Source organism: Dermochelys coriacea, chromosome 6, assembly GCF_009764565.3.
Source record: "Dermochelys coriacea isolate rDerCor1 chromosome 6, rDerCor1.pri.v4, whole genome shotgun sequence".
Taxonomy (NCBI): Eukaryota; Metazoa; Chordata; order Testudines; family Dermochelyidae; genus Dermochelys; species Dermochelys coriacea.
Window position 1 is genome coordinate 119,927,428 of NC_050073.1, and position 15,542 is coordinate 119,942,969.

Sequence of the window (15,542 nt, forward strand, 5' to 3'; positions counted from 1 at the left end):
AAAAATAAAGTGAGCACTGTACACTTTGTATTTCGTTATAATTGAAATATATTTGAAAGTGTAGAAAACATCCACAAATATTTAAATAAATGATATTCTATTGTTTAATCACAATTCATTTTTTTAATCACTTGACAGCCCTAATTATTATTTTCTTCAGAATGACAGACTCATCTGATGAAAGCAGCCCATTATCTCAGGTGCACCAGAAGATGCATCTGCAACCTCTTTATAGTAAAAGGTGTTTTATACTGGATCCAAAGAATATTGCTACAACTTCTAGTTCTGTAATCTCAGTAGAATCAGTCTCTGCTCCTGTTCTACTCTTGTTACTCACTACAAAGTCAAGAGGAGAATGAACAAAACCATGAATTCTGTGATCAGACATCTATAGAACAAACAGAAAATGTGATAGGAGATGCAGTATTCAAAAGCCACAGGATGCCTCTTATACAGAATTCAGAGTAGCAGCTGTGTTAGTCTGTATCCGCAAAAAGAAAAGGAGTACTTGTGGCACCTTAGAGACTAACAAATTTATTTGAGCATAAGCTTTTATGAGCTACAGCTCTGTTGCTCACGAAAGCTTATGCTCAAATAAATTTATTTGTCTCTAAGGTGCCACAAGTATTCCTTTTCTTATACAGAAGAAAGTTTCAAAAAAAAAATAAAATAAAAGCTTTAAGATGTGATTTGAAGTGGATGTTTCTACCGTGGGCATGTCAAAGGAGTACCATTCACTGTAAAGGAGTCAGCCTCTCACAGATATACTTGGTGAGAAAAACTGATCTGATAGTTACAGTGTAATTTCACTTTTCATTAGAGTCTTGCTTATTCAGGTGGTTGCAAGCTTCCAGAGCTACAGTATTGTAGTTCCAATGTAAACAGAATGACAAGCTGACTACCTTCAGCATGAGAACAATGGCATTTATAAAGGCTTTTTGATAGAGCGTCTAAGAGTACATTCTTTTCAGCACAAATGGGAAGCATTTTGCCTTGCATGAAGTCGTACTTATATCTTTGGTCTAGTTTAGCGTTTCTCAGATGAGGCCATCAGGGGTCTTTCCTGAAGCCATGACAGCCTTCTGAGCAGAGATGGGGGAGAGGGCAAAGCAGCAGCTCCTCCCTGCAGCACCTAAGGGCTCCGAGGGAGGGCTTCAGTGCCCCCCCATCCCACCCCACAATCTTCAGCTGTGAGGCTTCAGGGGCGGGCTTCAGCCCCTCTGCCCAGCTTCAGCCCTGGGGCTCTGGCAGTGGGCTCTGGGCTTCAGCCCCTTGGCGAGTTGGAGCTCCAAACTTCAGCCCCTCTCTCCCTCCCAGCTCCAGCTCTGGACTTCAGCAAAGCCAGCCTTACTGGGTGCTATGGTCAAGAGGCAAAGAGAGCGTTGTGCCCGGGGTGCAAAGCTGCAGAAGGGAGCTCGGGGGAATGGGAGGGGGGAAAGCAATGGAGTTGGGGGGCGGGGGTGGCAGAGGAAGGAGCAGGGGCCAGGGACACCAAAATACACCTGTACATTATTTTTATATTATTGAACGTGCAAAAACCCTTCAGAAATGAATTACAATGATTTGGGCATGTACATGGGCAGATTTATTTGTTTTTCCTAAAGTATTTTAAGATAATTTGTCAGAACGGCCACCAGCAAGAGTTGCGGCCACCAAAAAATTTGTTGTGAGAACCCCTGTGACTAGCTTACAATTAGAACAATTTCATTCCAACTCCCATTCATTCTTTCCTGTTCAATTTGCAAGCCTCCCAAGCAAGAGGAAAACCAAATCCGCGGGGGTTGGGGGGGCAGAAAATGTCAAGAAGCAGGGGAAGTAGGATAGAGAAACTACCTTCATCAAGAGACACAGGGAAAACTAGAAGAAATAAGGAAAGTGGATAAAAACTGAACTATTTAACCTGTTCACTTCTATTCTTTTTAATAGCAGCATAAGGATACTTTTCAAAAAAGTAATCCTTTTTCCTAATAGGGTTTGCAAACAGCAGTTTTATTAATCACAACAGACATGACAAGTAAGCAAGATAGAGCCACTTTGGAAGTGGTTGTGGCACTCTGCAATGCACAGCAACAGCCAAACACAACAAAACCTGCTGTAACCAATTACTTAACATGCACCCTCCCTGCCAAGCAGCAGCACAATTAAAAGCCCTGAAGTTTAACCAGCACACATTTAAATGCTATGCATTGCTGCAAACCCTTGACACGCTACCCATCAGATGTTTACCCTGGAAGAGGCTTTTTAAATTGAGCTTCTGATTTCTTAACTTGAATAACTGGGTTGGATTTGACCATCCATCCCCCATTTAAAAAGCTTTTACACCTCTCATAGAAGTTCTAAACCTATCACCTTCGATGGCATCCCTTTAACCCTTCTGCAAAGGGAGAAGAACTGCATTCTACCCTGAGTTATCAAAACTTAGACAGCTTTACTATTTGCACTTTGAATTAACAAGCCAAATCACTTGCACCCGCCCACCACCACAGACAATGCTTAGTCAATTACTTAATTTCTGATGCTGCATCTAACATGATTGTTTATTAGCAACTGGCTTCCTCCAAGTGAGTTAACTTTGTATTATATTTCACAATACCAAAAGCTGCGGGTGTAATCAGAACTCAAGTTTCTCTATGCTGATATATAACCTTCAGATGGATATACAATTAGTGTTAATCCTTGGATCTAAACTTGTACTCTACAAGACAGAAATAAATTATAGCTCCATCTGGTTGATGCATGAGCCATTCTTAGCTTAGCCTTGCATATTAAAAGTATGCTCACTATGAACTCCGGGTCTCAAGACGCATGTAATCCCCTGAGATTTTTATGCTGCTTTAAAAATTAATAGTAAAAAATTGCTAAGGATAAAGAATTTCATTTTGATTTTTAAAAGATACAATGTAAGATTTCATTACAGCTATAGCACCTTTAATCAGGGTTTTCCCAGGGATTTTATCAAGAGGGTTCATGAACCTTCTTATTGCTGAATGACACAGCATCTTGGTCACCCAGCAGGCTGAGTCATGCCAGTAAATCCTGTGGCAGAGATTTAAGAGATACTACACTTAAACGAGCATCAACTTGCATTTGCAAGGTTTTTCCAATGTTTAGGTGATCTTCGGTGCTCTATGTATAGTATGTAACCACATAACTGAAATCAGTAAATTATGGTTCTTTTAGACTGTATTTAGCCGATTCACCTCAGGAGTATAGTACATAGCGTCGTCAGTGGAACACTGACTAGAGTACCCAGCCAGAACAGAAGTTATTGTTTGATTATATATTTTACGTCTGTACATGACCAACCACACACTTCGCTGTTGAACAGAAACCCTTGAAAATACAATCCTCATTTTCCTCAAAGATCATAGCACTTCAGAGAGGAAGGCTTCAGAGTAGTTAGAGAATAGCCCTAGGACTTGAGACCTGGGTTCAATTCCCTGCTCTGCTACAGACTTTGACACATTAGACCTTGATAACTTGCCCAGTCTATACTGGGTTGGCTTGGCTACATCACTGAGGAATGTGAAAAATCTACACCCAAGTGGCATAGTTAAGTCGACCTAAGTCCCCACATAGGCAGCGCTAGGTCAATAGACGAATTCTTTCATCAACCTAGCTACCACCTCTTTCGGAGGTGGAGTATCTATGCCAACAGGAGAATCCCTCCTGTTCGTGTAGGTAGGGTCTACACTGAAGCGCTATTGCTGCGCATCTGTAACAGTGCGGCTGTGCTGCTCTAGTGTTTCAAGTGTAGACAATCTCCAGGTCTCTGTGCCTCAGTTCCCCATCTATAAAACGTGGATAACAGTACTGGCCTACTTCACAGGCGAGCTGCAAGGATAAGTCCATTGAAGATTATCAGGTACTCAGACACTAAGTGATGGGGGTCAGATAAGTACCCAGAATAGCCAACATTTGTTTCAGTTCAGCATGGTTGTGTTACTAAAAGGTGACTTGCAAAGAAAACATAGATTGGGTTTGTTTACTTTGTTCTCTTTCAATGTATAAAGAGATTGTTGTTTTGAGAACATTCCGGTGTCCACATGGGCATGCAAATGTCCTGTCCAGGCAAGAAGACTGCTGTCTAGAGGGCTAGTGTAGCGTAAACCAGTGGTTCTCAACCAAGAGAACACTATGTGTACCCCTTGGGGGAAATGCAGAGATCTTCCAGGGGGTACTCATCTATATCAGTGTTTCTCATCCTGGGATTGCAGCTCCCGGGGGTGGGTGTCATGGGATGGGTTTAGGGGGATCACAAGTACAGGGCCAGCATTGGGGGTGGCAAGCAGGGCAACTGCCCAGGGCCCCACAAAGCTAAGTTACACGCTTGAGCCCCACCACCTGAGGCTTGGACTTCAGACAAGGCTCAAAAGTGAAAAACTTTCAAGTATCACAGTGAAAAGTAAATACAGTATTTATATTCCAATCGATTTACTTTATAATTATATAGTAAAAAAGCAAGCAATCTTTCAGTACTAGTGTGCTTTGACACTTTTGTATTTTTGGGTCTGATTTTGTAAGCAACTAGTTTAAGTGACATGAAACTTGGGATACACAAGACAAATCAAACTCTAGAAAGGGGTACGATAGTCTGGAAAGGTTGAAAACCACTGGTGTAATGACATTCCAAGAAGCAAGAGTGTGAAAGTAGAACCCTAAGAACAGGAAGGGATTTTAGTCAGACTATTTAGAACTTGTTTTGGTTTTGTTAACACCTAGCTATCTTTAGCCCTGCTGAAGTACAGAGTAGCAGCCATGTTAGTCTGTATTCGCAAAAAGAAATGGAATTTGCAAACTGGATACAATTAACTTAGACTTGAATAGAGACTGGGAGTGGATGGGTCATTACATAAAGTAAAACTATTTCCCCATGTTATTTCTCCCCCCACCCCACCCCCCGTCTGAGGAACAGTGGTTCTTGTTAACAGCTGGAAATGGCCCACCTTGATTATCACCATGAAAGGTTTTCCTCCTTCCCTTCTCCCCCTTCCTGCAGGTAATAGCTCATCTTAAGTGATCACTCTCCCTACAGTGTGTATGATAAAACCCATTGTTTCATGTTCTGTGCGGGTGCGTGTGCATGTATAAATCTCCCCACTGTATTTTCCACCGAATGCATGCGATGAAGTGAACTGTAGCTCAAGAAAGCTTATGCTCTAATAAATTTGTTAGTCTCTAAGGTGCCACAAGTCCTCCTTTTCTTTTAGCTATCTTTAGTGGCTAATTAACAAAGGCTTCCTTTATTTAGAACATTAAAGATTCAACACCTTAGTCTTTCAATTACGATGTTAAGCACTCACAATAAATATAGCTTATACCTCACACTGCTCCTCTAATAAACCAGGGAAAACGAGATTTTAAATTTCTGCGGGTATGTCTACACTGGCAGAGTTACAGCGCCAGAAGGTACAGCACCGCTCAGAGCGCTGAAGGGAAACCGCTGTTGCGTGTTCACACTATCAGCTGCCTGTGCAATAACATGTTCACACTTGCAGCAGTATTTGGAGCGGTGCACTCTGGGCAGCTCTCCCACAGAGCGTCTCTTCTTCTGCCGCTAAGAGTTGTGAGAAGGCAGAGGGGGTCGCGGGATATCCTGGGTCATGTCCCAATGCCCCGTGATGCACTGCTTTGCATCCCAGCAATCTCTGTGCTTCCGCCCGCATTTGGCGTCATCTTTCAACGGTTTGTGCACTGAGCGCTTCGCCTCTTCAGTCTCCAGAAACGGATCCCGCACTGTTGTTAACAAGTTAACCAATCTGCTGCTCGCTCTCACTAACACGTCACGAGTGGCAGTGGAGTTATTCCTTAAACTACAAAGGCAAGAGGCGCGAGACATTGATCTCGCCACGCGTAGTAGCTACTACACAAGATTGCTTGTGGCATTCACGGAGGAGCTGGCCACAGTGGAATGCTGCTTTTGAGCTTGGGAAACAAGTACTGAATGAATGGTGGATCACATTGTCATGCACATCTGGATGACTAGCAGTGGCTGCAGAACTTTCGGATGAGGAAAGCCACATTTATGGGACTGTGTGATGAGCTCGGCCCAGCCCTGTGGCACAAGGATACAAAAATGAGAGCTGCCCTGTCATTGGAGAAGCGTGTGGTGATTGCACTGTGCAAGCTGGCTACTTCAGACTGCTACCGATCGGTCACTAACCAGTTCAAAGTGGAAAAGTCGACTGTTGGACTCGTGTTGACGGAAGTGTGCAGGGCCATTAATCACACCGTACTCTGAAAAACCGTGACTCTGGACAACATACGTGACATTGTGGATGGCTTTGCACAAATGGGCTTCCCTATCTGTGGAGGGGCGATAGATGGCATGCATATTCCAATTCTGGCACCAGACTTACTTAGCCACCGAGTACATTAATCAGAAGGGATATTTCTCTATGGTTCTCCAGGCGCTTGTGGATCACCGTGGGCATTTCACGGACATTAACGCAGGCTGGTCCGGAAAGGTGCACTGTGGAGGGTGGGGAAAGGGAGGGTCCCAGGAGGAGGTGGGGTCCTGGGATGGTTAAAGATTTGCGTATGTCCAGGTATCATATGCAACCTTGTCCTTTGGAGTACAGTGCAGCGGGTGCTGTACTTCAGTAGGGCTAAACTGCAGAGGGACGGGTGTTGAGTGCAGTGCTCCTCCCTCCCTGCCCCCCCAGTGACGGTAGAGTGGCACGGGAAAGTTACCCTTAATGGGGCAAGAAACAAAGCAGCTCTGCCAAAGAACCTGCAGCAGCAGATTGCCCAGTATCTCCATGACAGTTTTGTGGAGATCTCTGAGGCAGACTCCCGTGAAGTGAGGGAGTCAATCAACAGCCTGTTCACCCTCTCAGACAAGGCATGTGGTGGTACGCACATCATACAGACACAAACCTGCTTTCTACAACTCTCCTGCCCCCAACAACTTGCTTTAGCGATTCCCAAAATCAAAGCCACTTACCAGGGGCCTCCTCTCCTGTCTGCACTTCGCCAAGCTCTGAGAGCTGTGACTGGCTTGCCTCCTTCAGGGTAGAGAGGAGCTCCTGTCTGCATGCATCTCTGACCTCCAAGTCATCCTCTGGGTGTCCCTCCCCCTCCACATCCTCGTCCAAGCTTTCCTCCTCCTGGCTCGGTCCACTCTTGATTGGCACGCGAGCCACCAAAGTATCCACAGTGGCCTTCGCAGTGAAGGTGGGGTTGCCACCAAGTATTGCGTCCAGCTCTTTGTAGAACCAGCACCTCGTGGACGCAGCATCGGAGTGGCAGTTTGCCTCCCGCGCCTTGTGGTAGGCATTCCGCAGCTCCTTCACTTTGACCCTGCACTGCAGTGTGTCCCGCTCATGGCCCCTTTTTGTCATGCATCGTGAAATCTGTCCATCAATATCGTAATTCCTACAGCTGGAGCGCAGCTGGGACTGGACAGCCTTCTCTCTCCAAAAGCTGACGAGGTCCAGCCGCGCGGCATTGCTCCAAGTGGGGGATCAGCTGGTGCATGGAGCAGGCATGGTCACCTGGAAAGATGCACTGAGACCACTGCACGTGCCACTGAGCAAACAGGAAGGGGACTTTCAAAATTCCCAAGAAATTTAACAGGTGGCGCTCACGGTTGGTCATCTGATGGGAGGGCAGTAGAATTCAAACCGATGATCAGAGAGGCGAGAACAGGCATTGTGGGACACCTCCCGGAGGCCAAACATGGTGAGCTAAGTGACCAGGGTGTCTACACTGGCACCGTGGCGCTGTAGCCCTGGCGGAGAAAGCTGTACACCTCTCATCGTTTTTTCCCCACAGTGCTGCAAGTGTGCAGTTTCTGAGCACAAAGTTGCTTGGCAGTGCATACCCCTCGGGAGTTACACCGCAGAAAGCCGCTTTACTGAGCAAAAACTTGCCAGCGTAGACAAGGTCTAAGGGCTTATCTACGCTTAACACATTACAGCAACATAGGATTCTCTCGTCAGCGTAGGTAATCCACCTCCCGAGAGGCGGTAGCTAGTTTGAGGGAAGAATTCTAGCACTGTCTACACAGGAATTTAGGTCAGTTTAAATACACTGCTCAGGGGCGTGGATTTTTCACACCCTTAACCAATATAGTTAAACTGACCTAATTTTCTAGTGTAGACAAGATCTTAGCCAAGAACAGGAAAAAAACACATTACAAATCACTTTCACCTTCTTTACGCATCAGAAAGCAAAAAAGGGGCACAAGCAGTAGAAACAGTTTTCAAGGTGACCTGGAAAACTCTATATGTATTAGTAAGAGTACAAAAAAAAAAAAAAAAGATCAAGAAATCAACAACAGTGATTTTAATTTTAATAAAGGACTTACTGCACCAGCTTTGGCACAAACCCCTCAATACACCTACTGTACATGAATACTTTTGCATGCAATGCGCTATTCAAAAAGAGCGCCCAACATATGTGCCCTGTTTGAACTAGTACTCTTGAAACTAGAAAAGCCTCTGGAAGAGAAGTGTGGTAAATCAATCACAAATGCAATCAGTTAAGTGTTACAGTACTCATGATACTGTAATCTCAGACTCCTAAAATTAAACTTAACTCTCTCTCTGGGAAGGCTAGAAGCCTTAACTGAACATGCTTAAAAGTTACTCAACATAGCATAGTTGGGGTTTTAAAGCAAACAGTAATGACAAACAAAAAAAAACAGGGAGGAAAAAACAAGACTTGTCAATACCTCTTTCTGTCCTTGACTAAACTGATCCTATTAAACCATTTGCTGAACACAATCGCAGCACTGCAAATACGCAGTAGATAAATATTTTCCATTGCAAACATGCTATTGTTTCTGCCATTTGTTGGGCTACGCTAAGTTGCTTTACATTACTAATTTATTAAGTTCCACAAAAGTTTGTTTCATTTCAGCAAAGGCCTTTAACCATATACTTACAGAAAGGGCATATTTAGAGGACACATACATTACAGTAATGAGGTTGCAGTGCCAATGACTGACGCTCTTAATCAGCCAGGAGCATTAGATGCCTATATGACAGGTTTCAGAGTAGCAGCCGTGTTAGTCTGTATTCGCAAAAAGAAAAGGAGTACTTGTGGCACCTTAGAGACTAATAAATTTGACCATAAGCTTTTTTGAGCTACAGCTCACTTCATCGGATGCAACCGATGAAGTGAGCTGTAGCTCACAAAAGCTTATGCTCAAATAAATTTGTTAGTCTCTAAGGTGCCACAAGTACTCCTTTTCTAGATGCCTATAGTTATACCCACAGCTGAATGACCTTGGTTTTGTAAGGACAGACCACAGACAACTATAAACAATCTACAGCATCTCCTGAACACCAATGCCAAGTTACTAGTAGAAGATTATGGTCAAAGAAGGGGCAGAAGGACTCCATACTGAGAATTGAGCTGAAGCTACAAATTCCATTCATACCAATAGCTCAGGCAAGATCTGAAATGAGACAAAGGTTTTCAACCATCAGAGGAGAGAAGTTCTCAAACAGCCTTCCACAGGGAGCAGTGGGGACAAAAAAACTTAAATTTATCAAGTTCAGTCTTGAAGCCAGTTATGGAGAGGATGGTATGATGGGACTTCCTACAATGGCATGTAGCCAATCTACAACTGCTAACAGCAAATATCTCCAACGGCTGGTGAGGGAACACTAGATGGGGAGGGCTCCAAGTTACTACAGAGAAGTTTTTCACAGGTATCTGGCTGGGCTTAAAGTCTATGAGATTTCTAAAAGGTGTAAGTATGTACACAAAGAGGAAGACCATTTGTGACTGAACGTCAGTAACTCCAATACCTCTTACAATATTTATGAAAGGGAGACTGCTTATCTACAATAGTTGTAACAGGCCTTTTTATGCAAGTGACAAAAAGAGCTCAGGGCAGACGGAGGAGAGGATGATGAACGAAACCAGGAGGTTAAATAATTTGACTAGCAGTAGTGCTACTGGTATCACAGCCATGACAAGCCATCTTAGTTTTCAGAATGATGCCGCTATCCGATACTCCTGTACATCCTTAACATCACTTCCTGCTAGTACCAGAATCTGCTTAGCATCCTTTCCCCATGACTTGAGAGGTACCCTTTTGTTATCTCTTCAGTGCCTTATTCCAAACTGTTAACCACACTTCATAGCTTCTGTAGGCCAAGCACACTGCATACACCAGGGACTCCCCTTGCATTCCTCCATTCCCCCATGAGCAACATGTGCCACCCTCCTATTCCCCTCTATTTCAGGAACTCCCCACCACCCTTCCCACCTCCATTCCCCAGGGTTCCAAACTGTTAAAGGTCTCTGGAGGAGTTAACACCTAAGACTTAAATGGGCGGATTTAAGATTAAATTGTTTCCCTTTCACCTTCTCTTAGCAAGCAAGGGAGTTGAGAAACAGATCTGTATTTGTCTGCTCTTCAATCCATTGCACTGCAAGGCTGAAGTTAAGATTACTGTGAAATGATGCTTCTCTGCCTCAATCTCAAAATATACCCTGTTTCTCCTGTAAGGTCTCACCTGCCTTCACACCCTGTCCCGAGGGACTGAGTTGAGAGCACATCAGATTTAAGCTAAAGAGAAATTCACTGTGAAGGCTGACATCCCTGATTTGAGCCTTCCCACGACCACCACCCCTCATCTGAACAGGACTGCATCGAAGCTACTTTTCCAGCAACAGTTGTTCTACCATTAGAGAAGTTCTGAAGACCAGATTACCCCCAGTACACTTGCACAGAGGCACTGTAACTGAGGGCACAATTTGAAAACAACAGCGTTGCACATCTGGCTGTGCTAACAATTCTGTTGTTGTGCAATCCTGAAAAGAATTCAGTTCTCCCCCAGAGCTGTGTTGCTTCTGCAGGGGCAAGAAGTTGTAAAAAATCTTACTACTTCACTGAAGTCAGATACACAGTAGAGAGGGCAGATCCACTGAGTGAGAAGGTTGCCCCTTTACACTAAGGGCATAGCTACACTGGAAACTTCAAAGCACTGTCACAGGAGTGCTCCTGCAGCAGCGCTTTGAAGTGCAAGCGTGGTCGTGCGCGAGCGCTGGGAGAAAGCGCTCCTGGTAATCCACCTCCATGAGGGGACTAGCTCCGAGCACTAGCGTTTTAAAGCGCTCTGACTTGCTGCACTCGGGGGGTGATTTTTCACACCCCTGCGCCAGCAAGTTAGAGTGCTATAAAACGTAAGTGTAGCCAAGCCCTCAGCCTTCAGAGTAGAACCACACTCAGTTTAGTTTTCTTGTAGTTTTAAAGTACCACACTGACTAAAAATGAATTGCTTTACTCACAACAGTCCCGTCCATCTGCTGTGCAATTAAATGGCTTCTGTAACTTTGTTCAGGATATGTTTAGTTTTTTACGACTTGTTTTCACATTACCCACTAGTTCTGAATTTTGTAAATAAAACAAAAGCTTGCTTTTTCCAAGGGTCCTTACATAGAAAGAATCACTCCACAAAGTTCAACATTAACGCAGGATTATACGCCAAAATAAAAGTAAAAGCTATTAGATTGACAGCCAGAAAGCTGTGGTTAGATTAAAAAGTCTGAACAGCAAGCAGTTTTAACTGCTATATGTACTCCAGTATCTGAGAGTGTTCTAGTTTCTGCTCCAACTCTGAATTGTGTGGCAGTTAAAGCCAGAAATAAATTTAATTCAGCTCTCAGGTCTGATATTCAAAAATGCGATCCATCCACAACTCCAGCTGAAGTCAATGGGAGCTGCAGGTGTTCAGCACTTCTGAAAATAATCAGGTCATCAGCATGTTCTTATTTGGATAAACTGTCTGGAAAGTAAAAAGAAATTAGTGTAAGTGAAGCTGACTTTACCAACTACAACTGCTTGGGTTTATCACACACAAAAATAATTTACAACCATCATTTACCCCCCTCAAAGACAATAATGGTCCTTTCAGATTAGCTGTGGTCTATTGTGTGAATACATACTTAGGGCAGGATCCTCCCCTCAGAGCCACACCATAAACCACTGCATATTGAGGGCTTCTCTTACATTGTCCGACAGTCAACATACAGGACATGCTGAGTACTGCGCATCTAAGGCCTGATCTACAGGTTTTTGTACCAGTATGACTATTTTGGTAAGGGGTGTAATTCTTTACTGACAATTATACCAGTAGAACCCCTAGTATGGACACAGTTCTACTGGTATCAAGGTGTCTTACTCAAGTAGAGCTTATTCCCCATCCCATACAGGAATGTGCAATACCCCATTTATACCATGGGAACTGCAACCACACTAGAGGGGTTGTATCATTTTAACTATATGCTTATAGTTAAAGAGGTGCAATTTGTGTATTTAGACAAGCCCTGGGACAGAAGAGTGGACCTGTGACCCTTTGACTGTAAACTGACCTTTACAGAGAGTAACGACAGGAGGTGTGTACAACCCACTTGGTTTTAACCATTTATTCATGCGACTCCCTCACCCTTACATCCCAAGAGCAAGCATTACTGGTTGTGTCAAATTTCTTTTAAGAGAAATAAAGATCCGTCCTTTCATCCGTATAACTTTGTGCTCAACTCATTCTTAATGGGAGCAGGGAAGAGGCTAGACAGCTGGGCAGCAGGTTAGGAATCAGGCTCAGCCTCTCATCTCTGAAGATTTAAACTCAACGCGTAATGTCAAGGCAGCTTGCCAAGGGGGAAAATATTGGGCTTATACCTTGTGCTACTTTGATGTATAAAGGGTTGAAACTTGTCAGAAGAAAGGGGACTTGTGAGAAATGCAGGGTTTCATTCACTTTGGACGACGATGGCTGCCTCTAGGTTTTTGCGCACAAACCTCTCACTGGTAAAGCTCCAATAACGGGAGCACCAGTGCACAAAAGGAGCAGGTTCTATTTATCAGGGTAATCAAGAGCTGCTCCGAGCAGAGGGAGGACACAGTGGCATGAACACCAGTGACAGATTCACTCGAGCGACCCTGCTGTAGGGAGCACATGCCACCTTTCAGTATGGACACAATGAGACACCACTTGACCTCAGAGACACTGCCACGCTATAGGGCAAACGCAGAGCCACCCACACAGAGGAACTCTTAAGGGATAGAAGTATTTTTTCCAGCTTCTCACTAATGCAATTAATAGGTTTCCACATACCTATAGACGGGTGGCTGTGTTTAACCACTTGTATGTGACTGACTTGGCTTTCTCTGTTTGCTAATCAACTTTGCTTTAAATTACAGCTTTTATTTTTTGGTTGTTGGGGGGTTTTGTTTGTTTTGTTGGTCTTGAACCATTCACTCGAGTCTATTTGCCAGGACATGAAATACAAGCTTTGAATCTCTATTACCTGACCTAAGGAGCTCTATCCCAGGGACAGGACAAGACATTGCCAACCAGACATGTCAAACCCGGGGGGGGGGGGGAGAAATGGGGCTTATTCTTGGCTTAATTGGCTTGGGAGTTGCTTGCTGGCTAGTTTTTGGCTTGTAGCTTGTTGCTTCTTTTATTTGATCAGCTACGGCAAGCAGGGGCAAGAGAGGCAGGGGTGCACAGGGAGCCCACCACAGTCCCAGACTGCACGCTGTGGGGATCTAGTCAGAGTGTTGGGTTCTTAGGGATTGGCTTGTTTTGAAATGGGATTAGCTTGATTTTTGGCTTATTATGAAAATCAGGGTGCTGATTTACCTCGTGAAAGCTGGCAACTGTGTTGCTAACCCTTAAAAGGTTCTACCCAGCTGTTGGCTGCAGAAGTAAGAAGGAAGTAGAGAACCAAAGGTTACACTTGACCTTGCAGATGTTAATAAATTACCCAGAGCACTGTTTATGCCAGCTCTAGTGGCCAAGGGCACATTTACCCAGGGCTCGGTTGCTGGCATTTTCCCCTAAACACACCTGACCACAAAGCAGTGCCAAGCAGTCCAACAGTGACCGTATGTCTGACTACAAAATCAAGGTATTGTCCATTCACTTTTAAACAGTTCACACTTATGCTACAAAAGGCCACATACAACCCCTTTCTTTTTTTGGAGGGGGCAGTTCAGCTGGAGATGGGTGACAGCTTTGAATGAACTTGGGGCTTTAACATGATTTTCAGCAAAATATGTAAACAGACATTCCCAGCAGTGCTATACCTAACACTAACAGGGCAAGTGCTTGTTTCAGACTTGCTTCCAAATCACATAGGAAACATATGCTCAGTAGGATCAATGGTGCAAATAAGGTTGGGTTACTACACTCATACGTTTATATTTAATAGGCATGAGAATGGAAATAGCCATTTCACTTTCAACACTAATAAAGGAACAGAATAATGACCTTGCCAGTTAAGAATTCAGGCACCCTAGGCCTCCTCTTAGGTTAAATAAAAATCTCTGTACAGCTAGGGTCTAATTTTAAAAGTATGCATGCAGTCCTTTATATCCTAGTTTGAAAGGAACAAGGAGAAAGGAAATGACTAATCAAAGAAGCAGCAAGTTAATACATTTTGGTACTAGGAAAAAGAAAACTAGCATGTATTTTTAATACTCCATACAGGAGGATGCATTGGTCCTCCTTTGATCAGGGGGTTGGACTAGATCAGCATTTTTCAAAGTTCGGGTCGCAACCCAATACTGGGTCACGGCATGTTAGGCACCAGGTTGCTCTGGTCTGCACCGCCGACCGGGACATTAAAAGTCCCATCAGCAGTGCTGCCCAGCTAAGGCAGGCTAGTGCCTACCTGTTCCGACACCGCACTGTGCCCTGGAAGCTGCCAGCAGTGGGTCCGGCTTCTAGGCGGGGGGCCACGGGGCTCCGTGCACTGCCTCCGCCACGAGCACCAGCTCCACACTCCCATTGGCCAGGGTGAGGGGTGCAGGCTCCAGGCAGCTCTTAGCTCAAGGGGCTCCTGGAAGCAACAGCATGTCCCCACTTCAGCTCCTACGCAGACGCGCAGCCAGGCGGCTCTGCCCTGTCCACAGGCACCGCCCCTGCAGCTCCCACTGGCCACAGTTCCCAGCCAATGGGACCTGCGGGGGGGCAGCACTTGGGGCAGGGGCAGCATACAGAGCATAAGCCCCTGGCTGCCCCGACAAGTAGGAGCCAGAGGGGGGCCATGCCGCTGCTTCTGGAAGCAGTGTGGAGCAGCCCCTGACCCTGCTCCCCGGCTGGAGCACCAGAGTGGGGAAAGCCCCAGACCTTGCTCCCCAGCAGGAGCTTGAGGACAGCCATAAAACGGCTGGCGGGCCGGATCTGGCCTGCAGGCCATAGTTTGCCCACTGCTGATCTAGAGGCTCCAAACAGGGCTTCTGCTAATCTGAATTGCACTAGTGGAAAAATTCTGGCTGGTGCTAGAGACAGAGCATCTTTCTTTATCATCATGCCTTTCCCAAGACATTAACAGAAGGCAGGTAGGCAACTGGGAACCACCCTGCCTCTATCATCTCTGCTCTAAGTGTGCAGTGTTACAAGAAAGCACTCATGCAGTCCAATTTGGGTGAGAGGGATGCGTGTCAGTCAAGCGCAAACATGCAGAAGCCACCTCCAAGGAGAACAGACCAATTCTCTCACCCAGCATGCAATACAGACACCAACACTTGGCATGCGTCTATACATATGTCAGAGCCCTGGGACGCAGTT

General features: G+C 45.0%; 1 protein-coding gene across 12 annotated transcripts in view; it reads right to left on the bottom strand.

Moving 5' to 3' along the window:
• KTN1 (kinectin 1) overlaps positions 1 to 15,542 on the bottom strand; it is a 123,142-nt gene that overhangs the window by 84,372 nt on the left and 23,228 nt on the right. Inside the window, exons 1-2 of one of the 12 annotated variants that reach the window (XM_043517652.1) lie at positions 11,530 to 11,661; positions 9,979 to 9,981 (exon numbers count right to left, since the gene is read on the bottom strand). The exons of the other annotated variants lie outside the window; for them this stretch is intronic. The gene's annotated coding sequence lies outside the window, so the exon portion shown is untranslated. Of the gene's footprint in view, positions 1 to 9,978; positions 9,982 to 11,529; positions 11,662 to 15,542 lie in introns of those variants that run through there. 12 annotated transcript variants of the gene reach the window in all.